The sequence below is a fragment of the Pteropus alecto genome, unplaced genomic scaffold (assembly GCF_000325575.1).
Source record: "Pteropus alecto unplaced genomic scaffold, ASM32557v1 scaffold71, whole genome shotgun sequence".
Classification (NCBI taxonomy): Eukaryota; Metazoa; Chordata; class Mammalia; order Chiroptera; family Pteropodidae; genus Pteropus; species Pteropus alecto.
The window spans coordinates 1,078,738-1,097,029 of NW_006433024.1; the positions used below are offsets into that span (position 1 = coordinate 1,078,738).

General features: G+C 41.9%; 1 protein-coding gene across 7 annotated transcripts in view; it reads left to right on the forward strand.

Annotated features, from left to right (window-relative positions):
- The window catches only part of NAV2 (neuron navigator 2), a 369,408-nt gene that overhangs the window by 131,408 nt on the left and 219,708 nt on the right, over positions 1 to 18,292 (forward strand). The window lies entirely within an intron of this gene.

The following is an 18,292-nucleotide window of genomic DNA, read 5'->3' on the forward strand; positions in this document are numbered from 1 at the left end:
GCACTACTTCCTCCTCAAGGTGGCACATCCACTGTCACTGCTGATGATTTAGCCAGAATTCTCTTTCAAAGATGATAACAACCTCCATGTCTATCTCTCTGCCTCGTTGGTCATACCTCTTGTTTTAACACCATCTTTGGCTCCCCATTTCCCTCTCCATACTCTTGAGCACACAATAGAAGTGCCTTCATGATCTGGTTACCATCATTTCTGGTTACCTGCCATTTGGCTGTGCAGATTCTGTCCTCCAGCCAGACATACTGGACCTTGGGGTGCCCCAAGGAGGCCATGTGCTCTTATGCCTTTATACTTTGATGCATGTTGTCCAGTCTGCTGAGGATATCTTCTGATTGTCCTACCTAGGTAATGTGACCTTTAATATTCAAGTCAATTGTTACTTTAAGTAGCTGAGATAATTGATTAGGTACCTGTTGTCTTTGGTGTTCCCAGGTGTCCTGTACCTGCATTTCTCATAACATACTCTGTTGTGGCTGTCTGTTGACATATTCTTGCAGGAGATACCATGTCCTTCACCTGGTTATCCTAAGTAAGCACTATCACTCACATGACTGGCATATAGTAGGTGTCTAATAAATTTTAGGCGGATGGATGGATGGACAGATGTGCGCAGATGGAAAGAGCAGGGAGGGAGATGGCCTGGACTTGTCCACGTGGCGTAGGACTGCAGCGTGTCATTATTCTCATATCACTATCTACAGCTGAGCAGAGATTTAAGGACTGGGTATTAACTTGGATGTTCTGTATGGAATTTAAGAAATGGATATTTGGCACTATTTTGGAGGTTTCTTTCCCTCTCTTCATTCCTTTTTTCCTCAGTTTATTCAGAGGATGCAATAGGACAATGCAGTTAATTTTTAGTTTATCGAGTTCTTTTATGTTGCCTGAGGTAAGCATTTTTAGGTATCTTTATAACTACCAGGGACTGTTAATAATAAAATGATAGTAATAAGGCAGTGTTCTAAGTGCTTTACATGTTTTAATTCATTTTATTCTCATAACAACCCTATGGAATGAGAAGTATATTTTGTTCATTCCATTAAAGGGTATTGAGAACTTAGACCCTGATGTCTTTGTTGTGCTCTGCTGGGGCCGACTGTGAATTGTGTTAAAGAACCTCTCATCCTTGACTCTCATGCTGTACATTGAGAGCCTGGGGCTAATGCCTTTGTCCCTGATTCTGTCAATGTTTTTTATAACAATGACAGCAAACACTCCATACACTTATAGTTGGACACTGTTTTAGACATTTTATTTACATTAACTGATTTTATCTTCATAAAACCCTAAAAGGGTGGATACTATTCTCATTTCACAGAGGAGAAAATGAGGCAGAGAAGTTGAGTAACTTGCCTGAGGTCATACAGCTAATATGTGACAAGCTAGGGTTTTTGAACCCTGGGAGCCTGGTTCTACAGTCCATTCCCTTAATTGTTAATGCTATTCAACATATAAGGAAATTGATTAAAGAAGGAAAAAATGCTGACTGTGACATCAAGGTACAAAAATGACATTTGTTATACTAGCCCCTCCTATAGGTATGTTCTGAGCCTTGGGATGATTCATTCTATCATGGGAAGGAGATTTGGGATGGAGAAGAATAAACATGGTTTGGAATCCAGCAGCTCTGGGTCTCACACACTGGGCATGTGTGCTGGGCAAGTGACTGAATTTCTGAGTCTTTTTCCTCCCTATAAAAGGGAGATTATAGTGGAAGCTGATTCCTAGGGTTGTTGGAGAGCCGAATTAGAGATGGCATATAAAGCACCTGGCATCGTCCTGGCCTACAGTGAGTGCCCATTACATGGTCATCTCCTTCCCTGCTTACAAGTCACATATACCCTAACAATTGACTTATGCGTTAAAAGTTTTTTTCATGCTCAGAAAGTAGACATTCAGTGGGGAAGGCTAAACTATGTGCTTCTTACCCCCAGTAAGTAAGTAGGATGTTTTCCTACTAATCCCTACTGGAACCTGTGAATGTTACTTTACATGATAACAGAGACTTTGCTGAGGTGATTAAGGACTTTGAGATGGGAAGATTATCCTGGATTATCTGGGTGGGCCCAATGTGATAGCAAAGATACTTGTACTAGGGTGGCGGGAGGGTGAGAGAGAAGATGTAATCATGGAAGCAGAGTCAGAGAGAGAAAGACTGAGAGAGAGAGATTGGAAGAGGCTATTCATCTGATTTTGAAGGTAGAGAAAGGGGACACCAGCCAAGGATGCAGGTAGCCTCTAGAAGCTGGAAAAGACAAGGAAACAAGATTTTCCTAGAGCCTCCAGAATGGATACACCCTGCTGACTCCTTGATTTTAGCCCAGTGAAACTGAGTTTGGACTTCTGACCTCCAGAACTGTAAGATAATCAATTTATGTATTTTTAAGCCACTGGGTTTGTGGTATTTTGTTACAACAGCAGTAGGAAAGAAACTAATATGCTCTGGGATCCAAGCAAAGTAACTCTTACTGTATTAGATGGCAGGCGATTTGGGTTTATAGCAGAGGCTCATCTTGCTACTTCTGTGAGCTCTTTGGGTTTCTGAGCCCACTGCAAGTTACCTCCATTGTTAGAACACTTCAGAATTTTCCACATCTGTACGTTCAAACACGTCATTATAGGGAAGTATGGGGAGGACAGAGGCCCACATTTGGTTTCCAGCACTGTACCTTTATTGTGAGCCACCTCAGATACTGAGCTATCATGTGAGTGGCAAGTGCCATTTCATCTGGTAATTAAAGTGAATACAGATATTCCTGATCTCACTCACAAGTAGGTGCTGTGTTCCCTAAAAATGTGTGTTTGTCTTACAATTAATCTGACATTTAAGCAAATTTTTATGAGATTTATCATTTTATATGCTATTTAATATCATCGAAGCTTTGTAATACATATAGTGTGTTTCTCATCTCTTAGTGCAATAGAAATTTCCATATTCCCAGACCTGGCATGGTGCTAGGTACATTGGAAGTGCTCAGCTAACGTTTTTTAGATGAATGAGCTAAACACTTAATGGCCTAATTGTCCAGGGGCTTTCTAGAGAGCGAGAATCGATGTGATGTTACCTATCAAATTGTAATGTTGAATGCACAATGTACTTTTAAATGCTCTAAAGAGACTTGAGTCGTCCTAAGCCAAGAAATGCTCTCAAATCCGGTCTCTTCTCTAATAATTTTATATTTCAACGTAGTCACAAAAGTGTGCAGAAAAGACACCAAAATAACAGATTATCTCATTAACAAGGAAAGTGATATTTGGTTTGGCCAAGCTTCCAGCAGTGCTTCTCCAGTTTTAGCGTGCACGGGTACCACCCAGAGAGCTTGTTTAAACAGAGTGCTGGGCCCCGCCTGCAAAGCTTCTGTCTCAGTAAGTCTGGGGAGAAGGCGGAGAGTTTGCATTTTTAACAAGCTCTTGGGAGATGCCGATGCTGCTGGTGTGGTGACCGCACTTTGCCAATGTTGTCTTAGAGCCAAGTAAAAAAAGCCTCTTTTGGGATATGCCTGTGCTAACATGCATTTAAACATGTATTAGGTTACAAAGTTGTTTAAATTTTTTCTTTTACTTAGCAATATCTCAGAGGGTTTATTTAAATTTAACTATTTTGAATGGGCCCATCAATTTGCTCTTTTGGAAAGGTTTGAGATGCTTTAGACATTCTCTTATCTGAGAACTATAGTTAAGTTCTAAGTTCATAAGATCTGAATTGTACACGTGCCATGGTCTCAAAGTTTACATGTGCCTTCTCTACCCCTTCCAGCCCACTTAACCTCTGTAACCCTTGATTTCCTCCATTGAAAAACTGAAGTGATAATCTTTTAGCACATTGTACTTAACTGTATCCCACTAGACATTAACTTCCTTGAGGGTGGGGTCGCATGTGTCCATCTGCCCATACCGCCTGGCACCTGGCAGATGTTTGGTGAATATTTGGTGAAGAAATTCCCATCACACCTACCTTGAGACTGAGGTGTTATGAGTGGCAACATGGCTCTCGATAAGGTGAGAACCTTATTGGGGTTAGCAAATGTGAAGATGGGTGGGGGGTAGAATAACTACAAATCTTCTTGAGCTGAGAGAGAAATTGGATGGTGATTTATATCCATGTAGACTGTATCTTAATATACAGGCCATCTGGGTTTCATGCTGGGATCCACCTCCCTGCATATGCCTTATGTTTCAGCCTAGCGCCAAAGGGGTATCTTTTGTATGAGTGTTATTTTTGTTTTTGATTTTTCCATGAAACAGAACTTAGCAAGGAATTCCCGTTTGCACTTTGTTAAGGCACAGTTAGCCTGTGGCGTCTGCGTATTGGAAACTGGTTAGTAGATGAATGCCAGTGTCTTCACTTAAGCAAAGGATAGGTAACTGTGGCCAATAAGCTGTGTTCAGGTCACAGAAGACTTTTTAAAACAAAATCAAACTCTGAATAGATGCCAGTACTTAGACGAAAATCAATATACCTTATAAAATGTGATCTTCCAGCTTTTTAAAGAAAAAATCTGATAATCTGGCAATACTGGGTGTCACTCCCCAGGCAAAAAAATGTTGGCGAAAATTGGCTTGGAGCTGCCCCTTTAGGTAGGTAGGTGTGGGCTGCGTTTGTCACACTCCCCACCATTCCGTATTTTCTTAAATCCAGCCCATTTTACTCATTTGTTACCTGCCTACCCCCTGCACACATCTGAAGTTCTTCAGCTCCAAATTATTCTTATAAGTATCGTGAACTTCCTCAGGAATCCTAAGCACTGTCATGGTGGTCTGAAAGAGCCCTGTTTTGGGAGCATTTTGACTTTGAAATAATGCCTATCAGTGTTTATATTGCTTTAAATCCTGCACCTGAAGATTTAAAACACTAAAAGAATATAAGATGTTTTCCACAAAACATGTCTGAAAGGTTGTGGGAAAAGTCACTCCTTCCTCTGTGAAGTGTCCTTTGCCCTTTGATGTAAAGATTGGATTTGGTTTGGATGGACTGATTGTTTGCCTTGTCACACTGCCGAAGGCCAAGAGCAGGGAAAGTGACTAGAGTAGTCAAGAGTAATAGTGAAGCTCTTGCCGTTTGGTTGGTTGTTAATGCTCCATGTTTCTGGAGGGCTTTCTAGCTTTAAAGCACTTTCCATTAAGTGTTCAAATTCCAACTCTGCCGTTTAACAACTGTAGTTTTAGGAAGACACTTAAACACTCTGTGTGTCCATTTCCCCATTTGGAAAGTGACACTACCTTATTGAGTGGTAAAAATGAACTGAAATAATAGCATATGGAAAGTACCACAATGCTTCATATTTTTTAAGAGTATAAATACTAGTTTCTTTTGAGGCCTCTCAAGAAAGGCTTTCAAGAAAGGGATCATTGTCTCCATTTTACTGAAAGGAAAACTGAGGCTCAGGGAAGTTAAGCGCCTTACCCAAAGATAGCCAGGAAGCCCTGAGAAATCCACGGTTCCCCAGACTTCTCTGGTCCTGTGAAATCCTTAACTTTCCTCTCTCCCATTTTCCATTAAGTAAATCTTTAATTTCCTCTTGTAATGGCTTAAATCACAGTGCAGATGACAACACTTTGACGAGCTGGCTTTTCCTGTGGAACAGATTTGATGGGCAAGAGGCATTCCTATATTGCATGAATGTGGTAGCAGTCATGTAGAGTTGGATGGGGTGGCAGAACTAGACCAAAATCTCGTCTTGTTCACACTTTCCTCTGAAGGAACTGGAAGGCAAGAGGAGGGCATGAGACCTGGCTGATTAGTGCTTACTTACCTTTCGTGGGAGGTTTTGAGATGAATCAACTTGGAATTAAAGGCTTCTCCAGACCCTCTTCTGTTTCTTTAAGGGGATCATGAAACCCTAACTAGAGCAAAGGACCTTTAAGGGTTGACCTGCAGATGGGGTGTTTCTTTTGACTTGATTTTTTCCTCTATGTATCGTCTGTCTTGTGAGACTCCTTTGAGAGAGACTACAGAGATTTTATTTGGAGTTTTAGAATTTACTGATGCTTTGTTTATAAATGACTGTAAAAATGCTCTATTTTTACGAACACCCAGCAGTTTGATTTTAGCCTTAAGGGGAGGATTGTTTCCTAATACATTGCTGTATAGGTACAGCCATACTGAAATGACCAATATTTAACCACTTTTACTCACAAAAAAGTACAGTTTTATCTGGTTCAACTGAATACTTGACCAGGATAGAAATAGCAACAGAGATTAGCATTATATGACAAGTTAAAAATTGTCTCTATTTCTTCACAGGTGCATTAGATATCTTGTAGCCTCGAAAAACTCAAGAATATCTTTCCTGTAATAGAGACCTTCCTTGTCTAGTTTGTTCTTATTTTCCGGTGGGCTTTGACCATACCTCTGACATTCTGGCTATGGCAATAAGCAGAGTCGAGGATTATCTGAATATTGATAATGTTTTAAACCATTTCAATCTTGTATAATTTCTGACTGGTTAGAATATGGCTCTTATCCTTGATCACAGATTTTAGAATTTGAAACTATTGACCAAATCTAGTTTCTTCGTGTAAATTATTTGTGTACTACTTGCCAAATTTCTCATTATGTATTAATGATCACCAGTGGTCTAGAATTCAGGCTCAGCACTTTAGCCATAGTACAAAGACCTTTTAAAGTAAAAAAAAAGATAGAGAATATATGTGAAAGGTCCTAGTATTGTGTCTCCTTTTTGCTAGGCACATCTGGAATTGGAGTGGAAAGACAAGGGTAATTTTTGAATTACACTATAAAGTGATATATACAGGCAGAGGATAACAGCAGTCACCTTCACTCCAGCCATCACCACATTGTGAGAGCAAAGTCTTGCAAGACTTTGAATATTGAAACATTCAAGCTTATCTGTTTGGCTTTACTTCCCTGGTGATTAATGCTGCCAGGACGGTCTTGTACTTCTGTACTGGCTATCCTTGAAATTACAGGATTGAAATCCATGGATTGACTGCTCATGAGCAACCCAGAAGAACCATAAGCTACAGACATTAGCAAATTGACAGAGCCACAAAACCTAATTGCACAGGCTAGTGTGAGGGAAATAGTTTCCATACTGGTGAGCAAGTCAAGCTCTTGGCCTTCACTACAATTACTTGATTACACTTTTCCTTTATATGTGTTTTGTGGGCGAAATGATATATTCAAGTGGTATTTCAAGAATTGAGGCTTCGCCGCACTCTAGGGGCATATCAATGTTCTGTTGTTTAATTTTGCATTTATATCTTTTGAAGACTTCGAGGTGGCTTATGAGTTTCAGCATGTACATATGGCAAAGATTCAAAAAGAACCCAGACTTTCCAAAAAGAGCTTAGGCTTTTAAGTAGGTGAGGTGATGGGTATAAGTTAGCTCTTATCGTGTTGGTGAGCTGTTTAGTGGGGTGATGTTTGCTTATAGTGTGCCCTTGCCCAGGAGGCCATCTGCTCTGTGAGGGAAGGACCATACTGCTTCCCCTGTCCTTAGAGCTGGGCCTGTGAGAGACTACAAACTCAGTCATTATTTTTCAAGGAATGAATGATACTACTAGGTCTTAGTTAGTTCCTGGGTAAAATTCTCCAAGTGGCTCTCTTCTCCCATTGATTCAAAAGGCAGCCATGTGTCCAGAAGTGAGGGTTTTCTTGTGAAAGTTGGAATCTGAGTTTGTATCCTCATATGTAGGTAAAGCCAAAGTTTTCTGCAAAATTTATACATATATTTGATTCTTCTTAACAAAGCTATTTGTCTAAGGTTTTAGGGATTCTCATGTAACTTAGTAGAGGAGACTCTGACCAGAAAGCTTTTTGAACAAAAAGTATTGATTATGACAGGGTCAAAATGAATTCTAGCTACAAGGAACCCATTCCTAGAGAGGCTATACTAGTGTCATATAATTTAGTAAGACTCAGAGTGTCACAGCTCCAAAATGATCTTTCACTTTCAGGAGAGGCCAGTGATAACTAATATTCCATTATGGAATCGGGTGAGGAAAGAGCCTTTTTTTTTTAAAGCTCTGACTATGTAAATTTCCAGACTCTTGACGTATGTCAAACCATCTACTTCTCAGTAAGGCTAGAGGATGGTTATCAGTTGTTCCATGTTATAGATGACAAATTTGAGGCTCAAAGCAATTAATAATTTTATGAGGGTCTCATGGGTAATTTGTAAGGGAATGAGAATCCAGTGTAGAGTGCAAAGTCCATATTCTTTCAACAGATGTCACCTAATAATTGTGATGCATACAAGTACCACTGAGAAGAAGTAACGCTAGAATCCAGTAGCGATCGCTTCTGCCTTGGTCTGAATTGGTTAATCAGTGTCTTTTCAAGAGAGAGGTTGGTGAGAGGCAGGCATGACATCAGGTGATGGAGAAGGCCCAGCGTCCTGGATAGCTGGGCTTAAGAGGAAAGCCAGGAGGAGGAAATGGAAGGCAGCCAAATAAGTTCTAATTCTTTATTTTGCCAGGAGCCAACCCCAGAGACAGCTTTGGACATGTCACGGCCTTGAAACTATTGCCCAGGGACATCAAAAATAACTACAAAGTAACAAAAACTGCCAGTTATTGGATCCTTACGTAGTACCACACACATATCCTCTCATATAGTGACAACTACCACCCTGCGTTTTAGGTGTTACGATGCTCATTTTACAGATCAGGCCACTGAGGTAACTTGCCAATCACAATTTAGTAAATGGCAGAGGCAGGATTTGAACCCAGATTTGTCTGACCCCAGGCCTGTGTTATGTCCTCTAAATCTCACTCCTTATCCACTCTCCTTTGGCATTTGCGGTCAGCTCCTGACTTCGAGGCCTTGACCTGGATCAGTCCCTTTCGGGAGCACTAGGAAGTTAGGGATCGTTACTCTAGGATCATAGCAGGAGAAATGATACTCGGAATGCTTTACTGAATGAACACACACAAAGCATCTTTGGGCCTTTTTGCTGGTCCCCAAGAGAGTTTTTCCCCTCATAGTGACTGCCATCTCTGAAAGGGGGTGCTCTGCAGAGCTCAGCTGGAAGTGTTTGTTATGGGAGCCTTCAGAATAAGGACTGATTTTTAAAACTTAAACTATAACTCCCTTCCCAGATTTCTTTCTTTGTTTCAAGGGAAAAACTGAGAAGTCAGAATATACTAGGCAGTTGGAAGGAAAGCAGAAAAAAAGAGAGTCACTGGAGGAATTTGAGATTCTTGTTTTGAATTTTTTTCTCCTCTCGAGAGAATTTTTTGTGTCCATATGGACTTACCCATTTGCTGTAACAGCAGAGAAACTCCTACAAAGTTTTTTTTTAAAAGGAATTCTTGACATCTTGGAAAGCTGAAGTTATAAATGCTATAAAAGATAAGGTGGGTAACATTGCCAAATTGAAGGAAGGAGCTGTGCAAAGCATTAAAGCAGCAAAAGAAACAAACTGACAGAGGGACTCAAGCCCCATCCAGCCCCCGAGTCCCATATTCTTAAGCTTTCTGCTTCAAAGCCACCAAGATAGCTAGAGCTGACTTATTGGAAGCTTTGATGCTTAAATGGCCCACGCTGGGACAGAAGGTATGGAACCCCTTGTACTGCTAGACAAAGATGGCTTTAAGCATCAGCCAAGCAACCAGCAGCCCATGCAGCTTACAAGAGGAGATGCTACCGAATATTTCCCCATCTAGAGGATTTGAAACGCCACCATCCATTGCCCTCATTCTGCGGCCCCCTTCTAAGATTATAACTATAGTGTCCGGACTCCTCCTGCAGCTCCAGGACTACTGCAGCCTGTGAGCCATGTGATTCTATGATGTTGCTGGCCCCAACACTGATGTAGGTGTGCAAACAAAAAAAAAAAAATGAAGCTGGGCAAATCATGCATCAGGTGGTGGCCCCTAGGAATGCAGAGGAAAGAGGCAGCAACACTGGTGAGACAGACGTCTAGGAGGCCATTTCCCCAAAGCGCATTTTACTTTTGGGTTTGGTTTCGTGGTTGGATTTCTTTTTTTTTTTTTTTTCTTTTCTATATTTATTTTTGGAAAGAGCCAGAGGAAGGAGTGTCAGAAGGGTTCGATATGAAACAGACCTTCCTAGTACCCGTGACTGCAGATGCTGACAGTCCCTTCCCCTACCTCTCTGTCTCCGTGCCCAGCCGGATGTCTCTGCAGCTCCACCTCGGAGACATTGCTTGAGCTCTCCCTGACATCCTCAAGCTTTCAGACAGGAAAGGCTTGGCCTCTCTGCTATTTCCATGGTAATGGGGCAGTGACAAGGCTTCCCTAAGAACTGGAAGGACCCCTGCCCTCTCGCCTTCCCCACGTCATCTCCTGAATGTGGTCCCATGGGGCTGGCCTTCTGCTCTTGCTCAGTGTCTTCTCTATGCTCTTCTCCTTTGCCCCCTGGCGTCCAGTCATTTTGACTTTCTTTTGTTTCCCAGAATGTGGTGCGCTGGCTGTATCCTCTGTGGAAGCTTTCAAGCCTGAGGTTCCCTATGATGCGCATTTCCTTCTCTTCTTCCCATTTTCAGTGCCCAGCTAACTCTTAAGTCTCAGCTCAGATTTCCCTTCAGTCAAATATTCTTGAGTACCTACAAGATGTGTTCCATGCTATTCTAGGTGCTTAGGGCTACATCAGTGAACAGAGCAGACGAAAAGTCCTGTCTCTGTGGACCTACATGTTCTCTCTTCCTTAAGAAATTCTTACCTGACCTGCCCCTCCCCCCAGGCTAGATCAAATCTTCTGGTACATGACAGATATGATTTGTGCACTGTTTATTGCCAGTTCCCCGACCTTAGACCGACCATAGGTTCTGCAAAGTCAGGGATTATGTCTGTTTTATTTACCACAGTATACCAAGTACCAGCACATTGCCTGCACCCAGTAGGTGCTCAGGAAATATGGATGAAGAAATGGATAATTAACGGATGAATGATGATTATTTTTGTTTGCAAGTAGCAATATCAGGTGTGAGTACCACATACACTTCTAGAAGGAAGTTGTTTGAGCTGATCTATGAGGCTCATGAAGAGGCTACATTGTGCTTTCCAAGTCTGCAGAACTTGCAAGTACTCATCCTTGTCTGGGCCACCTATTGCCTAGGCTTTAAGCATTTCACGATTTTCTTTTAAAAATGGTTGTGACCATGCCTAACTTTAACGCAGCAGCTGTTTGCCTCCCCTTCCAGTTTCCTTTTCTCAGGAGAGATACCTCCAAGGGGCCTGCTGAGAAACTTTTAGCTCCTAAAAACTAGCTCCCCATTTACTCAGCGTGCCTGGAGCCCCATCTTCCTCTAGGCTGCAGTAGCACCCATAGAGATGATCTTCATTTGCATCCATCATTTTCATGTGCTGTGTGCACTCAGCTGCACTGGTATTCAGAGAAAAATGCTGCCATGACAACTGCCACAACAGATGGTATTTGATCAGTCTCTAAGCTACCAAGGAGATATACAGCAGTGCTTCCGAGGTTTGCATATTTTATGTTATCATGAGACCCAGTCCAGCCTTAATCATGATTGAAATGTGAAGTTTTCCATTTGCCTCCTTTCCCTGCCCCTTTCAGTTGTTTGGCATTTGTCTTGGTTTTCCTTGCTCTCTGCCCGTCTTGGGTGGAGATCTACCTCTGGATGTGGGAGACGAAGGCTAAAACATACATAGTCCATGGAAGTTGCCCTGCCAAGTCTAAAGTTCAGAGACTGTTGAGAAACTATGGCCGATACTGGGAGAAAGACTTTACCGCAGGCTTTTTCCCTTGGATAGTCATAGATTGCACGGAGTGGAGGCCACATGTAGTCCCAAACAAAGGAAAGCCCTGGGGAGTGCACCTTGGTCTTGCTCTCTCCCCTTACTGTACACTCTCGTTCATCTAGCATCTTTCTGCTCCCAGGGTCTCTGAGCCACATTGTGGTCCCACTTCTAGGCTTCCAGCCTCCACTCTAGCTGATGATATTGTAAACTCCAGTAACTAACTCCATCTCAGAGCTCTCTGGACCCATTTCTATGGCAACAACTACAACACCCTTCTCACTCAGCGCTGCTCCCTGCCCCCCCTCTTAGCAACACTGGAATGTCGGACTTTGCACAGATTTTTTCAGCTAATTTTGGAAAGTAGTTTATATTAGCCGCTATGTGTTAATAGCTTTGGTGGTATTTACATACTTTGCTAGTTAAGAGTCTTTTCTTTCACTCTACCTCCCAACTTTAACTGGGTCCTCATCTCGTACTATGTGTCTGGATCACACATGAGCCACAGACCTCATTAAAGATGGGCTTGAGGATACCCTTGTGCTGTAATGAGTGCTGGGTTCCTGTCACCAGGCCGTTCCCCTTTTGGGGTGTGGTGGGAGTTTGCAGTCTCAACAGTGTGTGAAGATGGATTGTTTACCTGGACAGTATTTGGAAGAAAACCTTAAGGTGAATTTTAATCACAAGAGAGCCTAGATCAAAGACACATTCTCCCCTTCTGATCTCATTCCAAGTGAAGCCAGGAGGTTGGAATCTACATCTGACCCTGTTCTGCTTCCCAGCTCCGCGCTATTCCTGGGGTGCAGATGAAAAGCGCGTGGGTCTCTGCCGCCTTGTCAGGAGTGATTTTTAACCTTAATGGAACATTATTAAAGAGTGGATTTGAGACTCAGGAATGTTTTTTGAACTCCTCCTGTGAGCAGAGAATTCATAGTCGAGGGGAAAAAATTCGAGGCGCTTGATGGCCTTATGGATGGTCTGTTAAATGATGACCCAAACTTTTAGTTTTAGCATTTTCTGGGAGTTCAATTTGGCCATCCGCATACGGCCCCCTGTTTCACCTTCCCTTTAGGGGAAAGCATTCTTCGTGCCCTTAGGCCTCCTCTCTCCACCTAATGAAGGAAGTTGCTTCCCTTGGTTATATGTTCTGATTCTCCTTGACATGGGTGGAATCCAGGAGTATGTGTCGAAAAGCTCTGTGGGCCCTAAAGAGAAGCATTATGTAACTGTGGGCTCCTGGACAGTGGGGAGGGCTCCAGACCTCCACCACAATGCCTGGCACAGAACAGATATCCCCACAATTATGTTCGTTGGATGAATAATTAAAAGAATCATATAACTTAGGTTTCTCAATTTTGGCACTATTGACATTTTGGATTGGATAATTCTTTGTCATGGGGGACTGTCCTGTACATTGTAGGATGTTTGGCAGCACACTTAGCCTCTACCCACTAGATGCCAGTAGTGGTTCACCACCTCTCCACCCTCCCCCCGTGTGACAATCCAAAATGTTGCCAGACGTGCCAAATGTCCCTTGAGGGGCAAAATCCTTGCCCTTTCTTGCCCGACTCTACCCTGCCCAGTGGCGAACTACTGATCTAAATTATGAAATTCATTGAAAAAAATAATAGTCAACAACAGGAGGAAAAAGTGTTCTAGGTAATCTATTTATAATTATTCATCCCTTTAATGGAATATATCATTAAAAGAAAGTCCAGTAGATGGCTGCATTAAAGTGGACCAAGGCTAGTCTTGCAAGAAATTACTATGTACTTTAAATGATACTATATGCCTTGAATGCTCATTAATATGACAATTAATGTACTTTATGCTCCTTGAAAGGAAATTTCTATAGAATTATAACATAGTTGTAGAGCAGTACTATTCTTGAATATGTTGATGGATGTCTTTTAATTTAGTGTCACATTGCTACATTATTGTTGAAAAACTTAACCTACTTACATGACACATGCCAGGATAAATAACAAATGTACTATTTTTGATTTTGTGTTAAGGGATTCAGGGGCCATCAGCTTTTTCTTTTTCTCATTTTCCATGGGGACAAAATTGCCAAAGCCTCACTTATCGGCCATGTGTAAGATATTATATTTAAGAAGTAAGAAAAGATGATAGGAAGAGACAAGGGATACAAAGGACTTTTATAATTTTACTATGATTTAAATACTAGTGCCTCTTTGTGGGGGCAACAGATAATTTTGAGTGGTTTTGTTTTAAAAATTTTTTTCTTCATTTTTAAGTTACAGTGTGCATACAATGTTATATTAGTTTCAGGTGTACAATATAGTGATTAGACATTTATATAACTGCTGAGGTGATCATCCTGATAAATCTAGTACCCCATCTGACACCATACATAGTTATTATAATTGACTATATTCCTTATGCTCTACTTTACATCCCCATGACTATTTTGTAACTAGCAATTTGTACTTCTTAATCTCTCCTTTTTCATCCATCCTCTCCAACCCCCACTCCCATCTGGCAACCATCAAATGTTCTCTGTATCTATGAGTTTGTTTCTGTTGTGTTTGTTTGTTTAAATTGTTCTTTAGATTCCACATGTAAGCATGATCATATGGTATTTGTCTATCTCTGTCTCACTTATTTCACTTAGCGTAACACCCTCTAGGTCAATTCATGTTGTTGCAGATGGCAAGATTTCATTCTTTTTTATGGTTGAGTAATAGTCTATTATATGTGTGTGTGTGTATGTGTGTGTGTGTGACACACACACACCACCTCTTCTTTATCCATTTATCTATTGATGGACACTTACGTTGCTTCCATGTCTTGACTATTGTAAATAATGCTATAAGGAACATATGGATTCACATGTCCCTTCAAAGTAGTGTTTTGAGTCTCTTCGGATAAATACCCAGAAGTGGAATTACTAGGTCCTTGTCTCTTGTTATAGCCTTTGTTTTAAAGTCTATTTTATCTGGTATAAATATTACTACCCCAGCTTCTTTATTCTTCATTTTCATTTTCATGAAATATCTTTTTTCATCCCTTTACTTTCAGTCTGTGTGTGTCATCCAATCTGAAGTGAGTCTTTTGTAGGCAGCATATATAAACATCTTGTTTTCTTATCCATCCAGCCACTCCTCTGTCTCTTGATTGGAGCATTTAATTAAATGATTACATTTAAAGTAATCATTGATAGATATGTAGTAATTGCCATTTTATTATTCATATTTTTTATTCTTCTCCTCCTCCTCCCCTCTCCCTCCCTCCTCTTCCTCCTCCTCCTCCTTCTAAAAGTCCCTTTTAACATTTCTTATAATACTGGTTTGGTGTTGATGAATGAACTCCATTAGCTTTTTCTTATCTGGGAAGCTCTTTATTTGTCCTTCAACTCTAAATGATAGCTGTGCTGGGTAGAGTAATCTTGGTTGTAGGTCCTTGCTCTTTATCCCTTTGAATATTTCATGCCAGCCCCTTCTGGCCTGCAAAGTTTCTGTTGAGAAATCAGCTGACAGTCTTATGGGAGCTCCCTTGTAGATAACTAGGTGCTTTTCTCTTGCTGCTTTTAAGATTTTTTTCTTTGTCTTTAAGCTTTGGCATTTTAATTATGATGGGTCTTGGTGTGGGCCTCTTTGGGTTCATCTTGTTTGGGACTCTCTGCGCTTCCTGGTCTTGTATGTCTATTTCCTTTTCCAGGTTAGGGAAGTTTTCTGTCATTATTTCTTTAAATAGGTTTTCAATCCCTTGCTCTCTTTATTCTTCTTCTGGTACCCCTATGATGTGAATGTTGTTACGCTTGATGATTTTCCAAAGGCTCTTAAGCTATCCTTATTTTTTTTTAAGATTATTTTTTCTTGCTGTTCTGATGGGTGTTTTCTGCTACCTTATCTACTAAATTGCTGAATTGACCCTCTGCTTCATCTAAGCTGCTGTTGATTCCTTCTAATATATCGTTGTTTCAGCTATTCTTTATTTCTGACTGGTTCTTTTTTATATTTTGTATCTCCATTTTTATGTTTTTTATCATATTATAAAAGTTCTAAGTTCATCTACTCTTCTCTCAAGTTCATTGAGCATCCTTATAACCAGTGTTTCTAATACTGCATCTGGTAGATTGCCTGTCTTCATTTTGTTTAGTTTTTTCCTCTGGAGTTCTGTTCTTTTCTTTCATTTGGGACACGTTTCTCTGTCTCCTCGTTTTGGCTGCTCCCTGTGTGTGTTTCTGTGTATTAGGTAGAGCTGCTATGTCTCCTGTCTTGGTAGGGTGTCCTTATATAGTAGGTATCCTGGGGCCCAGTGTTGCAGTCTTCCTGGTCACCTGAGCTGGGTGCTCTTGGTGTGTTCCTTGTGTGGGTTGTTTGTGCCTTCCTGTTGTAGTTGAGCCTTAGTTGCTGTTGGCATGGTGGTGGGAGGGATTGACCCTCAGGGTGATTCGTTTGGAGGACTGGCCATGACCACAGAGGAGGAGCTATTGTGCAGGGGCTGACCCAGTGGAGCAGGATGAGCTCTAGTGGAGCTCTGGTGCCTGCCAAGTCTGCCCATTGGGTATGTCGTGTGTAGAGGTGGTTGGATGGTGCTCTGGTGTGATCTGAACCTGGACACCGGGTATGTTGGCTCTGGGCCTTCTTGGGAGGGGCTCTAGTGCAGGGCAAGTTCAGCTGCTGCTTATAGCCTGCCCAGGGCCACTTGGTATGAACTACAAAGTGATCTTCAAATAGTTGCTACTTGTCTAGGTCTGCAGGTATCTAGGAGAGGCTAAGCTGTGACCTGAGGCTGGCTGCTGCTAGTGCCAGGCTTGGGGCTGCTTAGCAAGAGGTACAAGGCACACCGAGGCCAGATGCTGCTTTTGGCAGGTTTGTGAACCTGTGCGAGATTTTAGGAAAGTTTGCAGCATGAGCCAAGATGGGATGCATGGAAAAGCCAGTGCAAGTGACTTGGATGGGCCTGCAAGTTGAGTGGGGTGGGGTCGCTGGGATTCATCAGGGTGGAGCAAATGGTGTTAGCTAGATTGAAGGAGACTCAGCTATGGCTCCCACCTGTACATGCAGGCCGGTAGAGGGGAGGGCTCAACAAAGGAACAATGGCTTCTGCTAGCACTTCTGTCTATGAGAAAGCTGCCCCTCCAGCCCTTGCCCTGAAGCCAGACAATCTAGATCCTCTCTGTATGTCCCTGGTGCCTTTCATGCTGCTGACCCAGAGCTGGAGCTCAGAGCAAGTGAGTCCCTCAGTGAGTGAGTCTGTGCCTGAGCTTTTTAGGAGAATCAAGTGGGACTTCAGCCACTCTTTTTCTCACTCAGTGACTATCTCTACTGTTTCACAGCCAGAAGTTATTGGACTTCTCTCCCTGTCCCTGGAACCCTGGGCTGAGCAGCGTGGTATGAGGCTGGGACCCCTCAATACTTGGGAGTACCTCCGCCAATATTGGAGATATTTCTCCCAATTTTTAACTGCCACAAGTAGGTGTGGGACCAGCCCATTTTGCCTCTCCACCCCTCCTACCAATCTCAACGTGGCTCTTTTGTATAACTTTAGTTACAAGGCTTTCGTTTGGCTGGACTTCAGGCGGTCCTCAATGATGATTATGTAATTTAGTTATAATTTTGAGGTGGTCGTGGAAAGAGGTGAACATGGTGTTTACCTACTCCGCCACCTTGACCAGAAGCCCTTGAGTGGTTTTGTTGGGTTACCACTGTGTGCAATAGCATAAATAAGGACTGATAGTTATTTCCTCAAAAACAAGGTTTTGTGATAGAGCTGGAGGCTGGGAAAGAGATGGAAACCTGAGCTAAAAACTGCAAGAATAGAGTACCTCAAGCTCAGGGTTGAGTGGATTCTTCTAAAATGTAGTTTTATTCAGGTGTCCCATAGCTTAATTTAAAGCATTTGGAAGATGTGAAGACTGAAAGTAGAGAAGAAAAATGCCAGACTTTGAGGAGGGTGGATGTGACCAAGATAACTGCTAGAAGACTAGAGCATACTCAAATTAGAGCTTTTAAAATGTAGATATATCACTCTTTGTGTCTATGAAGGAGCCATCCTTTATTACTTGGGGAAGGGGAGAGAGATGGTCACATCTGTGGTGTGACAGACAGTCATTTTTTAACTCAAAATAAATTCCATGGGTTAAATACTGGCTTCGGTTTATAAGAATGTTGATGGTGCCTGGGAAGTAAGGTGGGCAGTGAGTAGTTGTGAAGGTGAGGAGGAATTTCTGCTGTGAAATGCAAACTGTGTGGAATTCAAAGATCCTTATTCCAAGTCAAAAGCAATTTTTTTTTAAATTACGGTCATCATTGACATTAATCAAGCACAAATATTTTCCTATAGACCAAAAATTAATTAGCCCTGACAACCGAAGTCAAATCAGACCTTTGGGAATGACCTAATTGTTCTTTCTTGAGGGCTGGACGTTAGCTTGCCCTTGGTCATGGCGTCAGTCCTGGCAAAGGCGGAGGCCTCCCAATCTCTGTTAGGTGGGTTCCTTCTTGCCACAGAAAATGCAAAGGACAGAGTGGTTCGGTGAGGTCACAGTCCTCCCTGGTCATCTGTAATGCCTGCCATCCTGAGAATTTTGTGAGTAAACATTACCCAGATTCCTGCT